The following is a 25,355-nucleotide window of genomic DNA, read 5'->3' on the forward strand; positions in this document are numbered from 1 at the left end:
TTCACATTAATTTCGAACATAAAGACCAGATATGTTCAATGAAAGAAAACAATGTCCAAACACTGACTAGTTTTGTTTTCAGACGTAAGGTAAACGCATCAATAAGTTTTGGTGGTACATTAAATATCATTGTTGATGTTAATAATTTGTATTTAAACAGTTCTCTTTAATGGGGCACTAGCTGTCAAATTCATGTTCACCGATTAAAATCAAATTCTCATATTAAAATATAAAACATTTATCAAAATTATCAAAAGTCTTAAATAAACAATTAACAGGGACGGGCATGCAAATGCGTAACTTCGTTTCGTGTGTATTTTTGTCTTGATGCCATCTAACTAATTATCGAGTTGACCTCTAAAGTCATCCGTTGACCATATAAGCGATATAGACATAAATATACATTTTATGTAGATATAAATAGATTAAGCAAACTCGTGCTGTTGGATTATTCTAAGTCTTTTTAATTTCATATTATGGATGAATAATAAATGTTTGTCATCGTTTTTACCTTTATAAAAATGATTGTTTGTGGATCGAATCAGTCAATGAAATGATTTACCTTTGTTTCACTTTTAATGTTGACATTATTTTCCTTTCATTAACTTTACACATACAATTCATGGGTTTTTATTGCAGTTCACATGAATACGGATTCAATGAGGTCGAATTATTCGCTTGCAAGTGAACAAATCATCATCAATGTTTTAAGCTTAGTTTTACAAAATGAAACCATACTGGCTGCTTAAAGCGATTTATTATTTCACTATTTGCATTTCATTATTGATTGAGACAAAAAAAGTATACATATGATTTTTTATATATCTCGTAGCTATAGCTATATCTAACGTGGGTAAATATTTGGGATCGGCAAGCTACCCCTCTCTTACAGAAAAATTAATAAAGAATGTTCCACGCTATTACATTAAACATCACTAGGTATAAAGGGATGTTGGGTAGCTTATGTCCACTTGCGAAAAAATCCAAATTGTTTTTCGGTTTTTTTTTATTTCTAACGTAGGTGAAAATTTGGGGTCGACCACTTACCCCACCCTCACAGAAAAAATAATAAAAAATGTCCTACGCGAATACTTTTGTCATCACTTTGTGTAAAGGGATATTTGGTTGCTTATGTCAACTTGCGAAAAAATCAAGAGTGTTCTTTGGTTTAGTGTTTTTATTTTAAACGTTAGTCCAAATTTGGGGGTCGGACACCCTACCCCATCCTTACAAAAAAGTTAATAAAAAAATGTCCTACGCTGATACTTTTGTCATCACTAGGTACAAAAGGATGTTGCGTAGCTTATGTCCACTGAAGACAAAACCCAGAGTGTTCTTCGGTTTAGTTTTTTTATTTCTAACGTGGGTGAAAATTTGGGATCGGCAAGCTACCCCACCCTTACAGAAAAGTTAATAAACAATGTCCTACGCTAAAACATTTGTCATCATAGGTGCAAACGGATGTTGGGTAGCTTATGTCTACCTAAAAAAAATCCAGAGTGTTCATTGGTTTATTTCTTTTTTTCATTTTTAAGGTAAATCCAAATTTTTGGGTCGGACAACCTACCCCACCCTTACCGAAAAGTTAATAAAAAAATGTCCTACGCTAATACTTTGGTCATCTCTAGGTGCAAAGGGCTGTTGGGTAGCTTTTGTTCACTTGAGAAAAATGCAGAGTGTTCTTTGGTTTAGCTTTTTTTTATTTTCAACGTAGGTCCAAATTTGGGGTCGGACAATTTATCCCACCGTTACAGAAAACTTTATAAAAAATGTCCTACGCTAATACTTTTGTCATCACTAGGTGCAAAGGGAAGTTGGGTAGCTTATGTCCACTTGAGAAAAAAATCAAGAGTGTTCTATTGTTAGGTTTTTAATTTTTAACGTAGATCCAAATTTGGGGTCGGACAATCTATCCCACCCTTACTGAAAACTTTACTTGTACGTGTGTCATCACTAGGTGAAAAGGGATGTTGGGTAGATTATGTCAACTTGAGAAAAAATGCACAGTATTCTTCGGTTCAGTTTTTTATTTCTAACGTAGGTCCAAATTTGTTGTCGGACAATCTACCCAACCTTACCGAACAAAATAATAAAAAAAAGGCCTACGCTAATACATTTGTCATCATCAGGTGCAAAGGGATGTTGGGTAGCTTATATCCAATTGAGAATTATCCAGAGTGTTCTTTGGTTTAGATTTTTTTTATTTCAAACGTAGGTGAAAAATTTTGGTCGACCACCTACCCCACTGAAAAGTTAAACAAAAAATTGTTCAGCACTAGGTGCAAAGGGAAGCCGATCAGATTATGTCTACTTGGAGATAAAATGTAGGGTGTACATGTTCTTCGGTTTAGTTTTAGTTTTTAATGTAGGTTCAAATTTTAAGTTGGACACTTTTCCCACCCTTGGAGAAAAGTTAATAAAAAATGTCCTACGCTAATACTTCTGTCCATACTAGGAGCAAATGGAAGCTGGTAAGCATTTGTCTACTTGAGACGAAAACTAGGGTGTTCCTCGGTTTAGTACTTTTTTTTTAAAGTAGATCCAATGTTGGCGTTGGACATACTACCTCAGTATTATAGAAACATTAATAAAATATGTTCTACGACAAAACGTTAGTCAGCACTAGGTGCAAAGGGAAGCTGGGTAGTTAATGTATACTGGTAAAAATATCCAAGGTGTTCTTCGATTTGGTTTTGTTTTAACGTACGTCCAAATTTGGGTTCGGACTCCCTACCCTTACCTTATAGAAAAGTGAATAAAAAATATCCTACGCTATCATGTTTGTCCGCACTAGACGCTTAGTTAAGCTGGTAAGGTTATGTATACTTGAGAAAAAAACAGGGTGTTTTTCGGCTTATTGTTTTGAGCAGATCTAAAGTTTGGGTCGGACACACTACCTCTGCATTATAGAAAAGTTAATGACTTTTTTATTTTCAACGTAGGTCCAAATTTGGGTCCGTCACCCTACCCCACTCTTACAGAAAAGTTTATAAAGAATGTCAAACGCTCATACTTTTGTCCGCACTACACGCAAATGGCAGCTTGTAAGCTTTTATGTATACTTTAGAGAAACAACAGGGTGTTCTTTGGCTTTATCCTTTTTTAATTAAAGTAGCTCCAAAGTAGGGGTCGGACATCTTACCCCAGCCTAACGGAAAAGTAGATAAAAAAATGTTCTCCGGCTTTACTTTTGTCAGCACAAGGTGTAAAGGGATGTTGGGTTGATTATGTCCACTTGGGAAAAAATCCAGAGCGATCTTCGGATTATTTTTTTTTTTATTTTTTTTTTTTTAATGTAGGTCCAAATTTAGGGTAGGACACGCTACCCCGTCCTTACAGAAAAGTTATTTAAGATATCCTACACTAATACTTTTGTCTTTCCTAGTTGCAAAGAGATGTTGGGTAGCTTATGTCCACTTGAGAAAAAATGTAGAGTGTTCTTCGGTATATTTTTTTTATTTTTAATGTAGGTCCAAATTTGGGGTTGGACACCTACTCCACTCTTACAGAAAAGTTAATAAAAATGTCTTACGCTTATAATTTGTCATCATAAGTTGCAAAGGGATGTTGGGTAGCTTTTGTCCTTTTAAAAAAAAAATTCAAGAGTGTTCTTTTGTTTATTTTTGTTTATTTTTAAATATTTTTTTTTTAAGTGGACAGAAGCTACTCAACATCACTTTGTAACTGATGATGACAAAAGTAAAAGCGTAGGACATTTTTATTAACTTTTCTGTAAGGGTGGGATAGGTTGTCCGATCCCAAATTTGGACCTTTGTTTGAATAAAAAACCGAACCAAAGGACACTCTGGATTTTTTCTCAAGTTGACATAAGCTTCACAACATCTAGTGATGATAAATGTACTAGCGTAGACATTTTTAAATTAATTTTTCTGTAAAGGTGGGGTAGCGTGTCCGACCAAAAATTAGACCTACGTTAAAATTAAAAAACTAAACCGAAGAACACTCTGGATTTTTCTCAAGTGAACATAAGCTACCCAACATCATTTTGCACCTAGTGATGACAAAATTTATGCGTAGGACATGTTTCATTAACTTTAATGTAAGGGTGGGGAAGGTGAACGACCCCAAGTTTTCACCTACGTTAGAAATTTAAAAAAACACTAAATCGAAGAACACTCTGATTTTTTTCTCAAGTTGACATAAGCTACACAAAATCCCTTTGCATCTAGTGATGATAAATGTATTAGCGTAGGACATTTGCTTTATTAATTTTTCTGTAAGGGTGTGGTAGATAATTTTTCTGTAAGGTGGAATAGGGTGTCCGACCCAAAATTTAGACCTACGTTAGAAATAAGAAAACTAAACTGAAGAACACATTGGAGTTTTTTTCAAGTGAACATAAGCTATCTAACATCCTTTTGCACCTTGTGATGACAAAAGCATTAGCGAAGGGCATTTGCTTCATTAATTTTTCTGTAAGGTAGTGGTAGATTGTCCGACCCCAAATTTGGACATATGTCCACTTGAGAATTATCCAGAGTGTTCTTCGGTTTTTTTTATTACTAACGTAGGTGAAAATTTTGGGTCGGCCACCTAACCCATCCTTACAGAAAAGTTAATAAAAAATGCCCTACGCTTATACTTTTGTTAACACTAGGTGCAAAGGGATGTTGTGTAGCTTATGTCAACTTGAGAAAAAATCCTTAGTGTTCTTTTGTTTGGTTTTTTATTCAAACGTAGGTCCTAATTTGGGATCGGCCAATCTACCCCACCCTTCAGAAAAGTTAATAAAAATGTCCTACGCTTTTACTTTTGTCATCATCAGTTGCAAAGGGATGTTGGGTAGCTTATCTCCACTTGAGAAAAAATCCAGAGTGTGTGTTGGTTTAGTTTTTTTTTTATTATTTCTAACGTACTTGAAATTTTGGGGTCGGCCACCTACCTCATCCTTACAGGAAAATTATTAAAAAAATGTCCTACGCTTATACTTTTGTCATCACTAGGTGCAAAGGGATGTTGGGTAGCTTATCTCCACTTCAGAAAAATCTAGAGTGCTCTTTGGTTTAGTCTTTTTTTAATATTTAACGTAGTTCCAAATTTTGGGTCAGACACCCTATCCAACCTTCACAGAAAAGTTACTAAAAAAATGTATTACGCTAACATGGCTAATGCATTTGTCATCACTTGGTTCAAAGGGATTGTAGGTAGCTTATGTCTGCTTGGGAAAAATCCAGAGTGTTCGTTGGCCTAGTTATTTTTAAGTAGGCCCAAACTTAGGGTCGGACATCCTTTCCAATTACCTTAGAGAAATAAAGGCAACAGTAGTATACCGCTGTTCAAAACTCATATATCCATGGACAAAAAACAAAATCGGGATAACAAACTAAAACCGAGGGAAACGCATTAAATATAAGAGGAGAACAACGACATAACACTTAAATGTAACACATATAGACAAAATCCCACGAGAATAACAAATATAACATATATATATAACATCAAAACCAAATACATGAATTTGGGATAGACAAGTACCGTGACACGTCTTATCGCAATGTGAATTTACACTCAAAAATAAGAGAAAACAAACGACACAACGTTATAATGTAATACACACAGAAACGAACTATAATATAACAATGACCATATTCCTGACTTGGTACAGGGCATTTTTAAAGGAAAAAATGGTGGGTTGAACCTGGTTTTGTGGCATGCCAAACCTCGCACTTTTATGGCCATGTGAAATATAACATCAAAATGACAACACAGGACTACAATATAAATAAATTGGAGAACACAATTGACAAAGAATCACACGAACAACAGCCAACAAAAGGCAACAAGTTCAAATTTTAATACGCCAGAAGTGTATTTTGTCCACACAAGACCTATGTGTGACGCACAGATACAAAAGTTTGAAAGCCGAAACGAGTACAAAGTTGAACAGCATCGAGGACCAAAAGATCAAAAAGGTTGTGCCAAAAACGGCAAGGGTTTTCTGTTAAGTTACCAGAAAATCCCTTTAATTTAGAGTAATTTATACTTTTGCAAACAGTAAATTAAATAAAATGAATATTCAAAAGATGTACATGATAAAGCTGAAGTATTAACTAATTACAGGAAACAACTGAAATACATTTACATAACCAGACATTTGAAACACAAAAGTAGACACATCCGAATACGTTTAAACCTCTACGCCAAGTGACGTCCTATTTGAAACTGAAAAATGACGAAAAAATGACGTCATTTGAATTAGTAAAACAGAGCATCAAAAAATGAAAAATGACGTCACATAAGAATGAATAAGATAGAATTAGGATTAATTTAAGATTATATATTTGAACTAAATACTGATATTGCATTTAATAATAAAGCACATTTTAATTCTTATTAATATAAAACTGAGGTAGCAATTAACTATATTATAAAACTATGTCAGGTTTGTAATGAATCTAACTTCAAACGTAAAATATCGTACTGATTACTTTGAACGAAATCAAATCTGATAAATGAAGGCGGTGATTAATTTTCTTTACCATAACACATAAATATAATAGAAAAGACGTCAACACATTTGACAAAATCCGATGAGAATTACAAATATAACATTAAACATTTAAACTAAATACATGAATTTGGGATGGATAAGTACCGTACCACGTCTTATTGTTCACACTCGGCAAAACAGTCACAATCGGGAATAAGTCACGTTTGGTAATTAAAAGATTAGACGACATTATGACAAAACACAATCTACCATGTGGTAAAAATGTCCTTAGCTAGTTTGGTCAACGAAACATCGTATGGATCCACCAAATCGTGATGGTGTCCATAAAATTTACGGAGTGTCAATTTTAATCTGTCCTCCTCATAACTTTGTTGGAGCAGTTTCTGCGTAAGGAGCACACTCCTGTATATGAAGTCCGTATAGTGTGAACAAGCACGTGAATAACGTATCAATTGTGATATGTAAACACCATACGAAGGGGCAGAGGGTATGTTACTGCTGAGAAATGGGAAATTGATAATTGGGAAGTTGAAATCGTCCCGTTTATCATAGATTTTCGTGTGAAGTCGTCCATCTACGTCAATATTGAGGAAAAGATCAAGGTATAAAGCAGTCCTTCTAGTATCAGTGGTATCCTTAATTTCAAGTTCACTTGGATATATGAGATGTAAGTATTGGCTGAAATATGGGTTATTCAATGATAGAACATCATCAATATATCGGAAAGTAAAATTAAAGAATTTCGCAAGGTGCTTTTTCTTTTTGTCTTTTAGAAGGTTCTGAATGAATTCTGCTTCATACGAGTACAAAAACAAATCAGCCAGCAGGGGTGCACAATTAGTACCCATTGGAATACCGACTGTCTGTTGAAATATAAATCCTCCAAACTCAACAAATATATTGTCGATCAAAAAGTCCAGCATTTTGATAATATCATCTTCTGTATATTTTCTGGGAGATTCAGTGTGATTTTTCACAAAATATGAATTATTGTAACCCAAAACAAGAAATTTGTATCTACGATTTCCATTTTTATAGAAAAAGCTCTGTTTTATGAGATGGTGTAGTCGATCTTTCAACTGAGCATGGGGAATAGTAGTATATAGCGTAGAAAAATCAAAAGTTTTTATGTTGCTGCAAAATTGCAAAGATTGTGATTGAAGGTTAAGCAGTAGATCTTTCGAATTTTTGAGAATCCACATCTGGTTAACACCACTGGTAGAATATATCTCCTCACAATATTTTTGAAGCCCATCTTTAACTGTCGAAAGAATAGTAGTCAGTACTTTAGAAAGATGTTTGGTTGAACATTTTGAAGACCCAGCTATGTAGCGTTCTTTATATGGAGTTTTGTGTAATTTGGGTATCCAGTATAATGAAGGCAAGTTTTCTTCGTTTTCTTTGATGTTGATACCAAAAGAAAGAAGGACAGATTTATGATTTTGTAAAATTTCGTCCTTGGTAAATGATGTTAAAGAATATGTAGGATTACCAGTAGTTTTGTCAATTCCAAGCTCTGTAGTGAGACATTGCAAATAATGTTTTTTACATATGAAGACAATATTATTGGAGGCTTTATCTGCTGGAACAACGACATATTTGTCATGCAAAGAGGATAAAGCATCCACAACCTCCGGATTCTTGAAAGGGTTAGAAACTTTAGTACTCATATTACAACGTAGTTTTTGTATGCGCCTCTGAATGCATGATCGAATAGCTTTGATCCATTCAGACAAAGTGTCCAGTTCTGGTTCGTCTGGTTCGCGCTTTACCCATTTTCTTGCATAGTCCTCAACTGCATCCATCAGTAACTTGAAATTCTTTTTCCAGTTGATGGGCTGGGGGATTCTATATTTTGGTCCCTTGGCTAACAACTCTCTTAGTTGTTCATTGGTAACGATGCCAAGGTCTCCAGTAATAATATGACCAGCTGGACTGTAATTGTATTGTGACGATGCACATGAGCAATCCGGAGGCTTGGATTTTGTATCTTTGAGGTTAAAAGCCTCTAAAACTCTCTTGTGATTGAAAATCTTGGATGCAATAGACTTGGTGTAAGTATAAGAAATAACAGGTGTAGCTTTATTTTTGAAGTAATCAGGTATAGTTTTTTGTACAGATTTTTGATGGAAAATATTGCTAATATTTATAGCATCTAAACCTTTATTGGCGAATTCTACCTTAAAAAAATAACGTTTTTCCTCACTATTGGATGTAGTCGATACGGGTTTGAATAGTCTATGGTTAGCAATGTCCATGATAATTGCAACTAATCTATACAAAACAGAACCAGAATCAGTAACGGAAGTATTTTGGGCATCTTGAAATAGTAAAGAAAGTTTTGACAATGGAATGGAGTATAATTTAGTTCTAATATGATGAATTCCTAAAGGTTTTTGAACAGACGTTAATAGACTATCAATTGTCACGGTGTGTACAGCAGGTGGTATATATTTTCTGTGACCATGACTTCTATTTCGTCGAGCAGAAGTATTAAACAATTGTAATGTATTGACAGTACTACACCTGGGACTAGACAAAATACCTACACCATCAATTTTGTCATTGCATCCATAGGGAATGGCTGTTCCCAACTCTCTTATCCAAAAGTCTTCTCTTTGTAAACGATATGGTGTACTCAATATGGGGTCATTTGTTGGATGATATATTTTCTCTATAATCCGGACTTTCATTGAAACAATAGAATGGTCGGGCTGATTGAAATGTTTATAGAGAAATTTGTTGTTATTAGGATCATTTACATTAGACCGATGATCATTCATCCTAAAATTGAGTCTTTGTCGAGTTTCCCCGACATAGATCAATCCACAAAGAGTACATTCAATACCGTATACAATATTGGAAGCAGTGCAATTCAAAGTTGATTACGGTAATATTTTAGTCAGCACTACATGCAAAGGGAAGCTGAATAGCTTATTTCTACTGGACCAAAAATCCAAGGTGTTTTAATCCTGGTATCTATGATGAGTGTATTTTCTCGGTATAGCTTTTTAAAACAGAGGTCAAAAAGTGGAGTCGGACACCCTACCCCACCCTTACGGTAAAGTAAAAAAAAAACGATGGTCTACGACAACATTTTTCTCAGCATGAGGCCAAAAAGGAAGCTTTGTACCTGATGTCTACTTGAGAAAATATCCAGGGTGTTTTTCTTTTTTTTTCTTTTTTTTAAAAGTTGGTCCAAAGTTGGGGTCGGACACCCTATCCCACTACAGATGGGTGCGGTCCTAACCTTGACAAAAGTTAACTTAGAGTTAACTTGTTGACTGCTTTCTAAGTTAACTTGAGAATTTTTAAGCAGTCAAGCAAGTTAACTTCGTCGTTGGTGGACCAGACCTACGGTCTGCTTTTTTAGGACTGCTGCAGACCTATCGACAAGTCTGCTCCAGACCAGACCTGTGGACAAGTCTGCTTTTGACCAGGACAGGTCTGCCCCAGACCAGACCTGTGGACAAGTCTGCTTTAGACCAGTCCTAATGACAGGTCTGCCTCAGACCAGACCTGTGGACAGGTCTGCTCCTGACCAGACCTGAGGACAGGTCTGCTTTTGACCAGACCTGTGGACAAGTCTGCTATTGACCAGACCTGAGGACAGGTCTGCTTATGACAGATTATCGTTATAAGAGTTTTCATATCAGACTTGAGCTTTCATTAAAATATGTAAACAACATTCGCATTGTTTTTCCACAGATATCATTTATTATTTACTCGCTAGACTCTACTAGATATTATACAAATGCTCTCTTTTATTTGATATACATGTATTTTTATATAAATAAAAAATGGCTATACGATCACACAGAGGTTTTTTTTATTAGAAGGCGGATAGAAAGGTTATCCAACGCATCGGAACAATATTCTTATATCACGGGATATCGACAACATTGTCTACGTTACTTCGTTCCCCGTTGTTTACCTGTCCCTTCCTAAATTTTATTTTATGCATAAATTTATACTTGCACGGATATTTCATTGATATTCAACTTGTTTGCATTGGATTTACTATTCTATTTCTCGCAGAATATTCTAACAGAAATTGTACAGTGTCCGTAAGCATACGATGTGGTAAAACTATCAACAATCTCGTCAAATTCGTCAGATTTATCGAGAGATTTGTCATTGCCGATATTTATATGGGACGTCCTAAAATTATACTCAATGCGCACTTTAATGAAATAGTTGCCACTTGACGTTTAACTATAAACACAATCAATCAACCGACATAATAGATTCCAAGAAGAGAACCTCGTATACTTTTTTTTTTTATTAAATCATTGTAAATAGTACAAATGAATTCAGACATGTCAGTGTTGGTACTTTGATGATGTGGCATAATAGTTTTGTTTTACACGTACACCATCATGAACTCCTATATATGATGTGACTGTTATTATGAATAAAGAGATGAAATTCTGACATTCTCAATTTATTCAGAATATTTTTTGCATTAATGGTTTTCCAATATTATTGATTACGTGTACATTTACGGTCCTACTAAAATGTGAACAGGAGCGCCAGGAGAAGACATTAAGGCGCTCAGTACAATGGTATGCGGGTATATAGATTTGCAAATAAAAGTGCACATATGATCAGTTTTGGTCAAATAGTTTTGTTTTCCAAGTCAGCATGAGGTATTAAAACTACTGAAATTTTGTTACGTATCAATATTTTGAATAAAAGGAGGACACGCTGGTATCCTAAATTTATGCGAACAAAAATTTGTTGTTATTAAATTGCAATATTGCTGTCCATTGTCATGATTATATTATACAATGATTCCTGACATAAAAAATATGGCTGATTAATACTATGCGGGTACGTCATGGTGTATATAGATTTACAAATTAAAGTGCATATATGGTCAGTTTTGGTAATGCGGTCAAATAATTTTGTTGTACAAGTCAGCTGGAGGTATCAAAACTACTGAAATTTTGTTACGTATCAATATTTTGAATAAAATGAGGACATGCTGGTATCCTAAATTTATGTGAACAAAAATTTGTTGTTATTATATTGCATTATTGCTGTCCATTGTCATGATTGTATTATACATTGATTCTGGTATAAAAAATATGGCTGATTAACTATGCGGGTATATAAATTTACAAATTAAAGTGCACAAATGGTCAGTTTTGGTGGATGCGGTCAAATAATTTTGTTGTACAAGTCAACTGGAGGTATCAAAACTACTGAAATTTTGTTATGATCAATATTTTGAATAAAATGAGGACATGCTGGTATCCTAAATTTATGCGAACAAAAATTTGTTGTTATTATATTGCAATATTGCTGTCCATTGTCATGATTGTATTATACATTGAATCCTGACATAAAAAATATGGCTGATTTACTATGCGGGTATATAAATTTACAAATTAAAGTGCATATATGGTAAATTTTGGTGGATGCGGTCAAATAATTTTGTTGTACAAGTCAACTGGAAGCATTAAAACTACTGAAATTTTCTTACGTATCAGTATTTTAAGTAAAAAGAGGACATGCTGGCACCCTTAATTTAGGTGAACAAAAATTTGTTGTTATTATATTGCAATATTGCTGTCCATTGTCATGATTGTATTATACATTGAATCCTGACATTAAAAATAAGGTGATTTACTATGCTGGTATATAGATTTACAACTTAAAGTTCACATATGGTCAGTTTTGGTAATGTGGTCAAAAAATTTTGTTGTACAAGTCAGCTGGAGGTATCAAAACTACTGAAATTTTGTTACGTATCAATATTTTGAATAAAATGAGGACATGCTGGTATCCTAAATTTATGCGAACCAAAATTTTTTGTTATTATATTGCAATTTTGCTGTCCATTGTCATGATTGTATTATACATTGAATCCTGACATCAAAAATGTGGCTGATTTACTATGCGGGTATATAGATTTACAAATTAAAGTACATATATGGTCAGTTTTGGTGGATGCGGTCAAATAATTTTGTTGTACAAGTCAACTGGAGGCATCAAAACTACTGAAATTTTGTTACGTATCAGTATTTTAAGTAAAACGAGGACATGCTGGCACCCTTAATTTAGGTGAACAAAAATTTGTTGTTATTATATTGCAATATTGCTGTCCATTGTCATGATTGTATTATACATTGAATCCTGACATTAAAAATAAGGCTGATTTACTATGCTGGTATTTAGATTTACAATTTAAAGTTCACATATGGTCAGTTTTGGTAATGTGGTCAAATAATTTTGTTGTACAAGTCAGCTGGAGGTATCAAAACTACTGAAATTTTGTTACGTATCAATATTTTGAATAAAATGAGGACATGCTGGTATCCTAAATTTATGCGAACCAAAATTTTTTGTTATTATATTGCAATTTTGCTGTCCATTGTCATGATTGTATTATACATTGAATCCTGACATCAAAAATGTGGCTGATTTACTATGCGGGTATATAGATTTACAAATTAAAGTACATATATGGTCAGTTTTGGTGGATGCGGTCAAATAATTTTGTTGTACAAGTCAACTGGAGGCATCAAAACTACTGAAATTTTGTTACGTATCAGTATTTTAAGTAAAAAGAGGACATGCTGGCACCCTTAATTTAGGCGAACAAAAATTTGTTGTTATTATATTGCAATATTGCTGTCCATTGTCATGATTGTATTATACATTGAATCCTGACATTTAAAATAAGGCTGATTTACTATGCTGGTATATAGATTTACAATTTAAAGTTCACATATGGTCAGTTTTGGTAATGCGGTCAAATAATTTTGTTGTACAAGTCAGCTGGAGGTATCAAAACTACTGAAATTTTGTTACGTATCAATATTTTGAATAAAATGAGGACATGCTGGTATCCTAAATTTATGCGAACAAAAATATTTTGTTATTATATTGCAATTTTGCTGTCCATTGTCATGATTGTATTATACATTGAATCCTGACATCAAAAATGTGGCTGATTTACTATGCGGGTATATAGATTTACAAATTAAAGTACATATATGGTCAGTTTTGGTGGATGCGGTCAAATAATTTTGTTGTACAAGTCAACTGGAGGCATCAAAACTACTGAAATTTTGTTACGTATCAGTATTTTAAGTAAAAAGAGGACATGCTGGCACCCTTAATTTAGGCGAACAAAAATTTGTTGTTATTATATTGCAATATTGCTGTCCATTGTCATGATTGTATTATACATTGAATCCTGACATTTAAAATAAGGCTGATTTACTATGCTGGTATATAGATTTACAATTTAAAGTTCACATATGGTCAGTTTTGGTAATGCGGTCAAATAATTTTGTTGTACAAGTCAGCTGGAGGTATCAAAACTACTGAAATTTTGTTACGTATCAATATTTTGAATAAAATGAGGACATGCTGGTATCCTAAATTTATGCGAACAAAAATATTTTGTTATTATATTGCAATTTTGCTGTCCATTGTCAGGAAGGATTGTATTATACATTGAATCCTGACATAAAAAATATGGCTGATTTACTATGCGGGTATATAGATTTACAAATTAAAGTAAAATTGAGAATGGAAATGGGGAATGTGTCAAAGAGACAACAACCCGACAAAATAAAAAACAACAGCAGAGGGTCACCAACAGGTCTTCAATGTAGCGAGAAATTCCCGCACCCGGAGGCGTCCTTCAGCTGGCCCCTAAACAAATATATACTAGTCCAGTGATAATGAACGCCATACTTATTTCCAAATTGTACACAAGAAACTAAAATTAAAATAATACAAGACTAACAAAGGCCAGAGGCTCCTGACTTGGGACAGGCGCAAAAATGCGGCGGGGTTAAACATGTTTGTAAAGTGCATATATGGTCATTTTTGGTGGATGCGGTCAAATAATTTTGTTGTACAAGTCAACTGGAGGCATCAAAACTACTGAAATTTTGTTACTTTGAGTAAAAAGAAGACATGCTGGCACCCTTAATTTAGGCGAACAAAAATTTGTAGTCATTATTTAAATGAATTAAACTATTGCTGATTGTGGCTGCATAGTTCAAGGATGTATAAATAACAAGGACGTATACACCTAACATCAAATATACTTCTTTTCAAAAATATACATAATATGATTGAATTTGATCTCGGAATATATATATATATATTCAGTGCCTGTTATCATTGTAACCAAGATCGTTTTTATAATAGATAGATTGTCAGATCACAGATAAATTTGTGTTACGTTCTGTGCGTACTTATTTTCAATTATTTGTGTTTAATCCTGTTCATAAAAGGGAAGTATTAATTTTCAAATTACTTTATTTTCGATGTTTATACTACGAAACAAAGATATTAAATTTTTTTTTTAAATCAACGAAGAGCGGTCCTGGTTACAAGTTAACTTAGTGTTGACCAGACCAGTCAAAAGTTAACTTGGGAACAGGTCTGGTTTTGATCGGATTTGTTCAAGCAGAAGTTAACTTTGTGGCAGGACCGGTTTCCAAGTTAACTTATGTTAACTTTATGACAGGACTGGTTCCGAAGTTAACTTATGTTAACTTATGACAGGACTGGTTCGAAGTTAACTTATATCAATAGCGGACCTGTTTCCAAGTTAACTTTTTGGCAGACATAAAAACAGTCCTAGGTCCAAGTCCGCTTTTCAAGTTAACTAGATTTTGGTCCTAGGACTGGTCAGAGCAGTCCTATATTCGGTCACAGGTTAACTTTGACCAGTCCAAATGACTGGTTATCAAGTTAACTTGCTGTACAGGTTAGGAGTGCACCCATGTGTACTTTACATAAAAATTAATAAAAAATGTTCTACGTCAAGACCTATGTGTGCAATAGGTGCAAATGGAAGCTGGGTAGATTATGTCTACTTGAGAAAAAAATTTAGGTATTGTGCAGCTTAATTTTTTTTTTTTTTTTAAATAGGTATAAAGCTAGGGGCGGACATCCTTCCCGATAACCTTACAGGAAAGTTAATAAAAAGTGTCCTGCGCTAATATTTTGTCCGCGATAGGCGCAAAAGGTAGCCGGAAAGGTTATGTTTACTTTAAAAAAAAATAACAGGGTGTTCTTCGGCTTATTTTTTATTTATAGGTCCAAAGTTGGAGTCGGATAACCTACCTCTGCATTGTACAAAAGTTAATGAGGACTGTTTTCTGGTAATATTTTAGTTAGCACTAAGTGCAAAACGAAGCTGGGTAGGTTATGACTACTGGAAAAAACTACAAGGTGTTCTTCGTTTAGTTTTTTAGTTTTTACGTAGGTTCAAATTTGGGTTCGGACACCGTAACCCACCCTCACAGAAATGTTAATAAAAAATGTTCTACCCTCATACTTTTGTCCGCACTAGACGAAAATGGCAGCTTGTAAGCTGATGTATGTCACACTCAGAAACGTGTCATCTCCCCCCCCCAACCCCCTCTCCAAACAAGTACAAAGTTAAAGAGCATTGAGGACGCAAAATTTGTGCCAAATACGGCTACAGTAATCTACTCCTGGGATAAGAAAATCCTTAGTTTTTCGAAATATTATAAGTGTTGTAAACAGTAAATTTATAAAAATGACCATATAATTGAAATTCATGTCAACACCGAAATGCTGACTACTGGGCTGGTGATACCCTCGGGGACGAAACGTCCACCAGCAGTGGCATCGACCCAGTGGTGTTAAATAGTTATCAAAGGTACCAGAATTATAATTTAATACGCCAGACGCGCGTTTCGTCTACATAAGACTCATCAGTGACGCTTATATCAAAACAGTTAAAAAGCCAAACAAGTACAAAGTTGAAGAGCATTGAGGACCCAAAATTCCAAAAAGTTGTGCAAATACGGCTAAGGTAATATACTCCAGACATCTCGTGCAGGGAGAATGTCCCATACTCTTCGCGTTTCTTACTGAAGTCATTAAAAACTCGGTTTTTACTTCTTACTCGTATTTTTTTTAGATTAAAAATCCCAACTAGGGTTAATACTAAATAGCCGTTAGAATTTAGGTTAAATCTTAAACTCCCGGTATTATAAAAGAATCTATCTTCAGTATAAATGAGAAGATGGGGTATGATTGCAAATGGCACAGCATGATATCTTTCAAATAATGCATCAAATATTTGGCACTGGACGTTATGTCTCTTGTTCGTGTGTCTTTTAGTGATGTTCGAAACCTAAAGTTTATTTAAAAAAACTGATAACCAGTTTATGATTTCAGGAGCTTTTAAAATATCAGAACTGTTGAAAGTAAGGAAGTCAATTCTGCTGCAAAAAGTGCAATATTTGGATTAATATAAAAGGCAACAACGGAATAGTTTAGTACAAATTAATTTATATATCAAACAATTAATTCAACAGTACAAGAATTATACGTATGAAATACTTGCAACTGGACAATAATCAATTTCAGTCAAAAGTCAATATATTAAATTTGCACTATTTTTTATGCTAATCATTAACAACTGGTATAATCAAAATAACCACGGTGGGTATGGTTGTCCTGCGAGAGAACGTTCTGTGCTGGTGATTCGGTCCTGACGGGTGCTGGTGATCAATGAAAAAATGTAAACAAAGACGAAAATGATGATTTTTGACGTTTTCACTCATAAAAAATGGAAGAAAACAGTTGAGATTTTTCAATTTTGTTTCTTATGGGTTCATATGTAAACCATTAAAAAGTTGACCCTCTAAACTGTTTCAGTAAGCGTAACACAAAAATGCTCATTTTCAGAAAATCTAGAACTGAAAAAATAAAACAAAAATGTTCATAGAGTCCGTTTCTATACCGCAATCCACACGACAAAACTATTTTGTGAAAAAACCATTGCAATTTATTAAAATTTAGCATTTTCTCAATTTATTCATGTCCTGATACTGTGCTGGTGGGTCCTGTCATTGTGCTGGTGGGTCCTGATACGGTGCTGGTGATTTTGGATAAGAAGTTGGTCATATTTGAAACAAATGTTAAAAAATCAATAAAATTGGGCAGATAATTGTTGTCAATAGGATCTATGACTCCTATTTTAGCTCTTGTGCATCCATTTGGCTGTTTAATATGTGTTTTCAAATGATCGTAACTTGTATTACATAATTACATAAAAGGGCAACATCTTTCGTCCAATATCAGATATTAAACAAAAGGCTGCAACTGGTATTTTTGTATTTAAAATGATTCGTTGTAACGAGAATATGTGTGATGAATGGAAACTGTGAGGGTCAAAATCTTAAATTGCTTATAAATGTTGCTGGACCCAGTTTCGTTATCTGATCTGAATTTTCTGAAATGTGCAAGGTAGATAGACATTGGCCTTTTGATTTTTTTTACTCGGTAAGTTTTGCCCTAATTGGTTGAATATTTTCAATATTAAAGCCGATTTTAATGAGTGTGTAGACAAATGGAATATCTTTGATTATCTTGCTTGCTGAACAGAAAAGTCATTGTTAGGTTATGTAAACTACCCTACTTTAAGAGTAGACTAGTCCGACAAATGACACATCTTTATGTCTGTAGGACCAGGCTACTTCGAAAGGAGGGTAGTATACCTTACCTAACAATGACTTCACGGTTTAGCTAACAAGCAAGCTAACCAAAGATATTACCCATGCCTACATACTCAATGGAATCGGCTGTAACTAAAAACTCGAATACATTTTAACAGACAGTGGTCATGTTTGTTGATGAATATTGTTTTTCCTAGATTCACTCTTGAAAAATCATTTGGTAACATTTGGTCAAGTAATTTCAGATTATATCTTTTTGTAATTGCGGACGCCAAGACAATACACGAACCTCACACGACCCCTCGACACAGGTGAGCTTATATGTGATCTTATAGCGATTGGGGTTGATAACCAGTTGAAAGTAAACCAGTTTTGTGTGTGTGTGTATTGTTTTAAACTGTTATGACCTTTTAAAGATAAATGTAGGTATTTAATCTAAGAATTTCTTTTTTAAACTTATATACTTGTTTTATACTCAATTGGTAGTACGAAGCTACGAGGTATTTTAATTTTCGAAATTGACATATTCCAGTCTGCCCTTTCATAAAATAGTGATTTTTTTTAGTATTCTATCGAACTTTTAAAATACAACTTTTAAATCTTATGGGAAACTATTCAAAGCTTAAAACTTTCACTGTAACCTCGCTCTAACTTATCCCCCCCCCCCCAAAAAAAAACCCAAACAAACAAACCCGCATCACTATTGTCATTCTTATAGTCAGCACTAAATTGTTCACAAACAAATGTGTTTTAAGCTGCTAAAGACATATGATTCAAACGCTCAGAAAGTCTTTTGTTCGGGTTATTGTTGAAGGTCGTACGATGACGTATGGTTGTTAACACATACTTCCTTTGGTTTCTTATGGAAATTTGTTCATTGACAAGAAACATACCACATCATCTACTTTATATAAGTATTGTATAAATTACAACGTATTTTGGTGATCTTGTAAAAAAGATCGTAATCCCGAAAATCGTAAACATATTTTCTTATCTTAAAAGGGGACAAGAAGAGTTCCATTAACAGGCCAATAAATGAGATTACAGTTAATTAAAAAAAAGGGGGGTATTTTTTCTCTCATAATAACAGTAAACAGATTCACAACAATGTCAATTTCAAGAAAGCAGACAACAGTTAATTAGTCAATAACAGTACAGCATCAATGATCTTGAATATATATATGCCACTTTTAACAAAAATATAAAGACACAGAACCAGGACATAGGAGCACAGAACCAGGACCGTTTTACTTATCACCAGCACAGCGTCAGGACAATTCCGTTTAACGAACTTGCACGACTTTTGCAATATAATATTGTTGTAATATACTTTGCATGGTACTTATGACGCATCAGAGAAAAATTAAGCAACAAAACAGTCGTTTTATTGCCGTTCTGATACAATGTAAACAAACCCACCAGCACAGAATCAGGACCCACCAGCACCTGACAGGACCAAATAACCAGCACAGAACGTTCTCTCGCAGGACAACCATACCCACCGTGATAACGCTAATAATTATATTTAATGACCACTTCATTACCTTTGTCCCCAATCACAGAATTGCCGTAAACGTTATTGATTTGGGACATGTAGGTATTAGCGCTAAAAGAGATGTGACGTGCTGGCGTCTAATATGGGACACGTTTTGACGAATAACAATTATTAAACACATTTGGGGGTTATGAAATCGGACACGTTTGGGGAATATTGAATACTACGGAAACGCTCGGGGAGAATAGACACGTTTGGGGGAATCGGGCACGTTTGGTGGGGAAGGACACGTTTTGAAGTGTTACATGTTAATTAAGGAAAAAATCAGGGTGCTCTTCGGCTTGGTCTTTTTATAAAGTAGGTTCAAAGTTGGGGTCGGACACCCTACCCCACCCATACAGAAAAGTTTATAAAAAAAACTCCTACGCTAATACGTTTGTCATCACTACGTGCAAAGGGATATTTGGTAGCTTCTGTCCACTTCAGAAACAGTTCGGCTTGGGTTTTTTTTAAGTAGGTCCAAATTTAGGGTCAGACATCCTTCTGCATTACCTTACAGAAAAGTTAATAAAAAATGTCCTACGCTAAAAAAAAATTGTCCGCACTAGGCGCAAACGGAAACTTGTAAGGTAAGTATGTATACTTGGGGAAAAAATGGTGTTCTTTGGCTTATGTTTTTAAAAGTAGGTCCAAAGTTTGGGTCGGACACCCTACCTCTGCATTACAGAAAAGTTAATTTAAAATGTTCTCCAGCAATGCAATAGTGAGCACAAGGTGCAAAGGGAAGCTGGGTAGCTTATGTCTACTGGAGAACAATCCAGGGTGTTCTTCGGTTTAGTTTTTTATTTTTAACGTAGGTCCAAATTTGGTTTCGGACAAATACCCCCCCCCCCCCCTTTCTTGAAAAGATAATAAAAATGTCCTACGCTAATACTTTTGTCCGCACTAGACGCAAATGGACGCTGGTAAGTTAATTTATATTTGAGAGTAAAAAAACAGGGTGTTCTTCGGCTTAGTCTTTTTTTTAATTAAAGTATGTCCAAAGTTGCGGTCGGACACCTACTCCACCCTGACAGAAAAGTTAATAAAAAATGTCCTACGCTTAGACTTTTGTCATCATTAGGTCAAAAGGGATGTTTGAAAGCTTATGTCCACTTGAGAAAAAATCCAGAGTGTTCTTTGGTTTAGATTTTTTATTCATTTTTAACGTAGGTCCAAATTTGGGGTCGGACATCCTACCCCTTCCTTACAGAAAAGTTAATACAAAAATGTCCTACGCACGCTAATACTTTTGTCATCACTAGGTGAAAAGGGATGTTAAGTAGCTTATGCCCACTTGCACTCGTGTTGCTTATTCTTTAGTTTTCTATGTTGTGTCATGTATACTATTGTTTGTCTGTTTGTCCTTTTCATTTTTACCCATGGCGTTGTCAGTTTATTTTCGATTTATGAGTTTGACTGTCCCTCTGGGATCTTTCGTCCCTCTTTTACAGAAAACTTATTTAAAAAATGTTCTAAGGCAATACCTTTGTCCGCAATGGGTGCAAATGGAAGCTTGGTAGCTTATGTCTACTTGAGAAAAAAATGAGGGTGTTGTTCGACTTGATTTTCATTTTAAGTAGGTCCAAAGTTGGGGTCGACACCCAACCCCTACATTACAGAATAGTTGTAAAATGTGTTCTACGGCATTATGTTAGTCACCACCAGTCATTACTAGGTGCAAAGGGATGTTGGATAGCTTATGTCCACTTGGGGAAAAACCAAAGTGTTCGTTGGTTTAGTCTTTTTTTTAACGTAGGTCCAAATTTAGGGTCTTAAACCCTACCTGACCCTTACACAAAAGTAAATAAAAAACAAAGGGAAGTTGGTAAGCTTATGTATTTTTTAGAAGGAAAAAAAGGACGTTCTTCGCCTTAGTCTTTTTAATTAAAAGTATGTCCAAAGTTGGGGTCAGACACCCTACCTATGCTTTACCAAAAAGTTAACATTAAATATCCTACGCTAATCCTTTTGTCTGCACTAGGCGCAAATTGAAGCTGGTAGTGAAATTCCTGATTCTGATATTGAAAAAATAAATGTTACTTAAAAAGAATATTTAGAGGGAGAGATGACTTATAGAAAATTCAAAACAACTTTTCGTAGAATGTAAAATGAGAAAAGTCCAGGGTCGGATGGCTTTGCAAATGAATTTTTTAAATTCTTTTAGACAAATGTAGGAAAATTTGTTTTCAGATCTATCATTTATGGTTTTAAAAGGAGAGAATTGTCAATAACTCAAAAGCAGGGTATTATTATTTGTTTACCAAAAGGTGATAAATCTAGACAGTTCGAAAAAAAATGGCGACCAATAAGTCTTTTGAATACAACAAATAACCTAGTATCAACTTGTAAAGCAGATTATATGAAGTCTGTTCTACCCATTATTATTAGCAATGATCAGACAGGTTTCATTCCTTGAAGATGTATTGGAGAATACACTCGTCTTATATATGATATTTTATCTATACTGAGGTTAATGATATGCCTGCAGAAATTTCCCTTCTCACATATTTAAAAACAAACTTTTGATTCCGTATCATGGACATTCATGAAGTATAAGACTTTTTTCAATTTTGGACCCTCTATAAAAAAAAATGGATAAAAACCTTTCACATCAGTCATGTTAATATTAAAAAAAAATGGGTTTTTATCAGATTTCTTTCAAATTCAAAGAGGCTGTAGACAAGGGAATCCTTTTTCACCTCACATTTTTGTTATATGTACTGAAATTCTAAGTATTTTAATTAGAAAGAACAAAGAAATTAAAGGAATTAAAATTGATGACACAGAATATCTTATATCCCAATACACAGATGGCACATCAAATTACTTGACGTACATACAAATCTCTATAAGATATATCTCTTCGATTACTTCAAAAATATGTTGAAATGTCTGGTCGCCATATAAACTTGGACAAGACAAAGATGGTGTGGATAGGCAAAATGAAATATAATCAAGACACCATGTGTGTAAAATGGGGATTGGAATGGGGTTCCAGTAGGTTTACATTCCTAGGAATAAACTTTTCTGTTAATTTGCATGAAATGAAATCTTTGAATTGTGATCCAACTATTAAAGAAAATAAAAATATAACAAAAATTAGGTCTAAACAAACATTAACACTCGTTGGAAAAATAACTATCATTAAGACAATAATTATTTCAAAATTGAACCATCGATTGAAGCATTATATATATACCCATAAACGATCTCTATAAAACACAAGGATCAATTATTTCGATTAATAAGAATATTTGTTTATTAGAAAGGCTGAAAAGATATGTATATTGTTTTATTGGGAAAAAAACAGTATTATATTTAGACGTGAGGAAACATGGTCCTGAACACTGATCAATAATTTTGATTGGAAAACCGTGCATACTATGTCTTTTTACTCCACAAAAAGGTAAAAAATTCACTGATTCAATCTATATTTTGGACATGCCATAAAATAGCAGATCTGTGGATAAGACTCGGCGACTGGATTTATAACCAAACACAAATACTTATTCCATTTAACATCGACATAATTTTATAAGGAAATTTCAGGAAAAAGAGAAAATAATAAAATAAAAAAATTATAATACTGGCATCAAAATTATTAATCTAAAGAACCGAACTGTGTGAAAATCAAGTAAAATTTTGCAGGGCTGTAAAACTATGTAAAAGAAAATCCAATACTAGAAAAGAATAATTTATTTTTAAAACAAAGCCTATTCACATTGCCAACCTCTACTGGGACACCTGGCTTCCATTACTAGAATAATGTACACTTCATTTGCACTTAGCAGCTTAGGATTACCCTATGTAATGTTATTGTCTATATTGCTTTAGAAGAGAGGGACGAAAGATATCAGAGGGACAGTCAAACTCATAAATCGAAATAACTGACAACGCCAGTGTTAAGCCTTCTTCAAACCACTATACATATGTTTTATATAATATTCTGCTTAAGTTGTTTATTTTTTTTATTATTTTTTTGTGCCTAAAACAGCATGTACATTCTCTATTATCTGATTTGTGTTTTTTTTAATTATTTACAATGGGAAACAAAATTTGCAAAATGTGTTTAATGTTGTATCTTTAACTGTGTTATGGGCTCTCTTTTTGTTTTTGTTTTTATTTTGTTTTTGTTTTTTACTAATTTATCAATTTCTCTTCTATTCTCTCTTTCTCTCCTGAATAAAATCATCTCTTCATTGAACACTATGGAAATAATGGATACATAAAAATATATTTCATATATTTAATGATTTTGAATACTTACAATTACTAAATAGTTTTCTATATAAATATATAGTTTGATGTTTAGCGAGAACGGTTCTTTCTGTATCTATCTAACACATGTCAAAGTGTTCAATAAAGAATGTATAATTTAAAAAACTAATTTTTAACGGCAATAATTTTGACCGAATTATGTGCAAACTTTAGCTGGGTAGCTGAGGTCTACTTGAAAAAAAATCAGAATGATTCAGCTTATTTTTTGTTTAGTAGGTCCAACGTCAAGGTATGACACCCTACCCGTCCCCTACAGAAAAGTTAATAAAAAAAGTTCTTTGGCAATTCTTTTGTTTACACTAGGTGTGAAGGGAAGCTGTGAAACTGAAGTCTACTTGAGAAAACTCCTGGGTGGTTTTAGGGATTATTTTTGAAGTAGGACCAAAGTTGGGACCGAACATCGTTCCCGACTCTTACAGAAAAGTACACCAAAATGTTCTACGGCAATCCTTTTTGTCCGAGTTAGGTGCGAAGGGAAACTAGGTAGCTTATGTCTACTTGAGCAAAAATAAAGAATGTTCTCCGGTTTATTTATTTTTTAAGTAGGTCCAAAGTCTGACACCCTACCCAACTCTTTCAGAAAAGTTAATAAACAAATGTTCTTTGAGTTACTGAGGTCTACTTGAGAAAAACATCATGGGTATTGTTTTTTTTTTAAGAAGATCCCGAGTTGGGGTCGGACACCCTACCCACCTTACAAAATAGTTAATAAAAAAAGTTCTACGACAAGACTTATGTCCGTACTAGGTACAAAAGATAGCTGGGAAGCTGAGATCTACTTGACAAAAAATCCTGAGTGTTGTTCGGTTCGAAGTTTTGATAAAAAGTAGGTCCAAACCTTGGAAAGTCCACATTTTTCTTCTGCTGTTTAGAAATTATTCCACAAGTTTAGAAATTCTCCGGAAATTAATAATGGAAAATAATCAATAATTGTTTATAAATGAAGTAGGTTAGTCATGTGTTAATGTACAATAGAAGACCGTGTATATTTACGCCAAACATCTGACATTTTTAACTAAACAAATTAATTTAGCAAATTGTTCTACACATTTTAAAGTTAAATGTGTTCAAACATATGGCAAATTCTTTAGGAGTGACTTTTGAAACATCATTTTCTTAATGTTATTTGAAATATGCTATCACACATTGCGATGATAATTTTTGATTTCACAGGGATATTAAAAAAGATAATAATAACAACATGAACAAGGAAAAAGAAAGAAAAAAACAGTGAAGCATTTAAAAATGGTGTAAACAATTTGAAAATTTCAAACACCTATATTAAAACAAATTTCATATCGTTCTTCTCATTAAATATTACATTTTAGATACTGCAAGGTAAGATGAAAAATGATGATCGTTAGATGATTTTTCATTTTTCAATTTATAATGTCAAAATGAAAAATTAAAAATTCTCCATATTGGAGCAACTTTCAATATTTCAAGTCAATTTGAAAAGATTTTTTGAGCATTTCTCATTTTCCAATATTTAAAGTCAAATTGAAAAATGCTCGACGTTGGAGCATTTTTCCTTTTCCCATATTTAAAGTCAAATCGAAAAATACTTAGGGTCAGCAATTTTCATATTTACTTTGTACAA

At 33.8% G+C, this 25,355-nt stretch overlaps 1 long non-coding RNA gene across 1 annotated transcript in view; it reads left to right on the forward strand.

Moving 5' to 3' along the window:
• Positions 1-25,355, forward strand: part of LOC139528698 (uncharacterized) — a 493,302-nt gene that overhangs the window by 345,776 nt on the left and 122,171 nt on the right. The gene's annotated exons all lie outside the window — the stretch shown is intronic.

The sequence above is a fragment of the Mytilus edulis genome, chromosome 1 (assembly GCF_963676685.1).
Source record: "Mytilus edulis chromosome 1, xbMytEdul2.2, whole genome shotgun sequence".
NCBI lineage: Eukaryota > Metazoa > Mollusca > Bivalvia > Mytilida > Mytilidae > Mytilus > Mytilus edulis.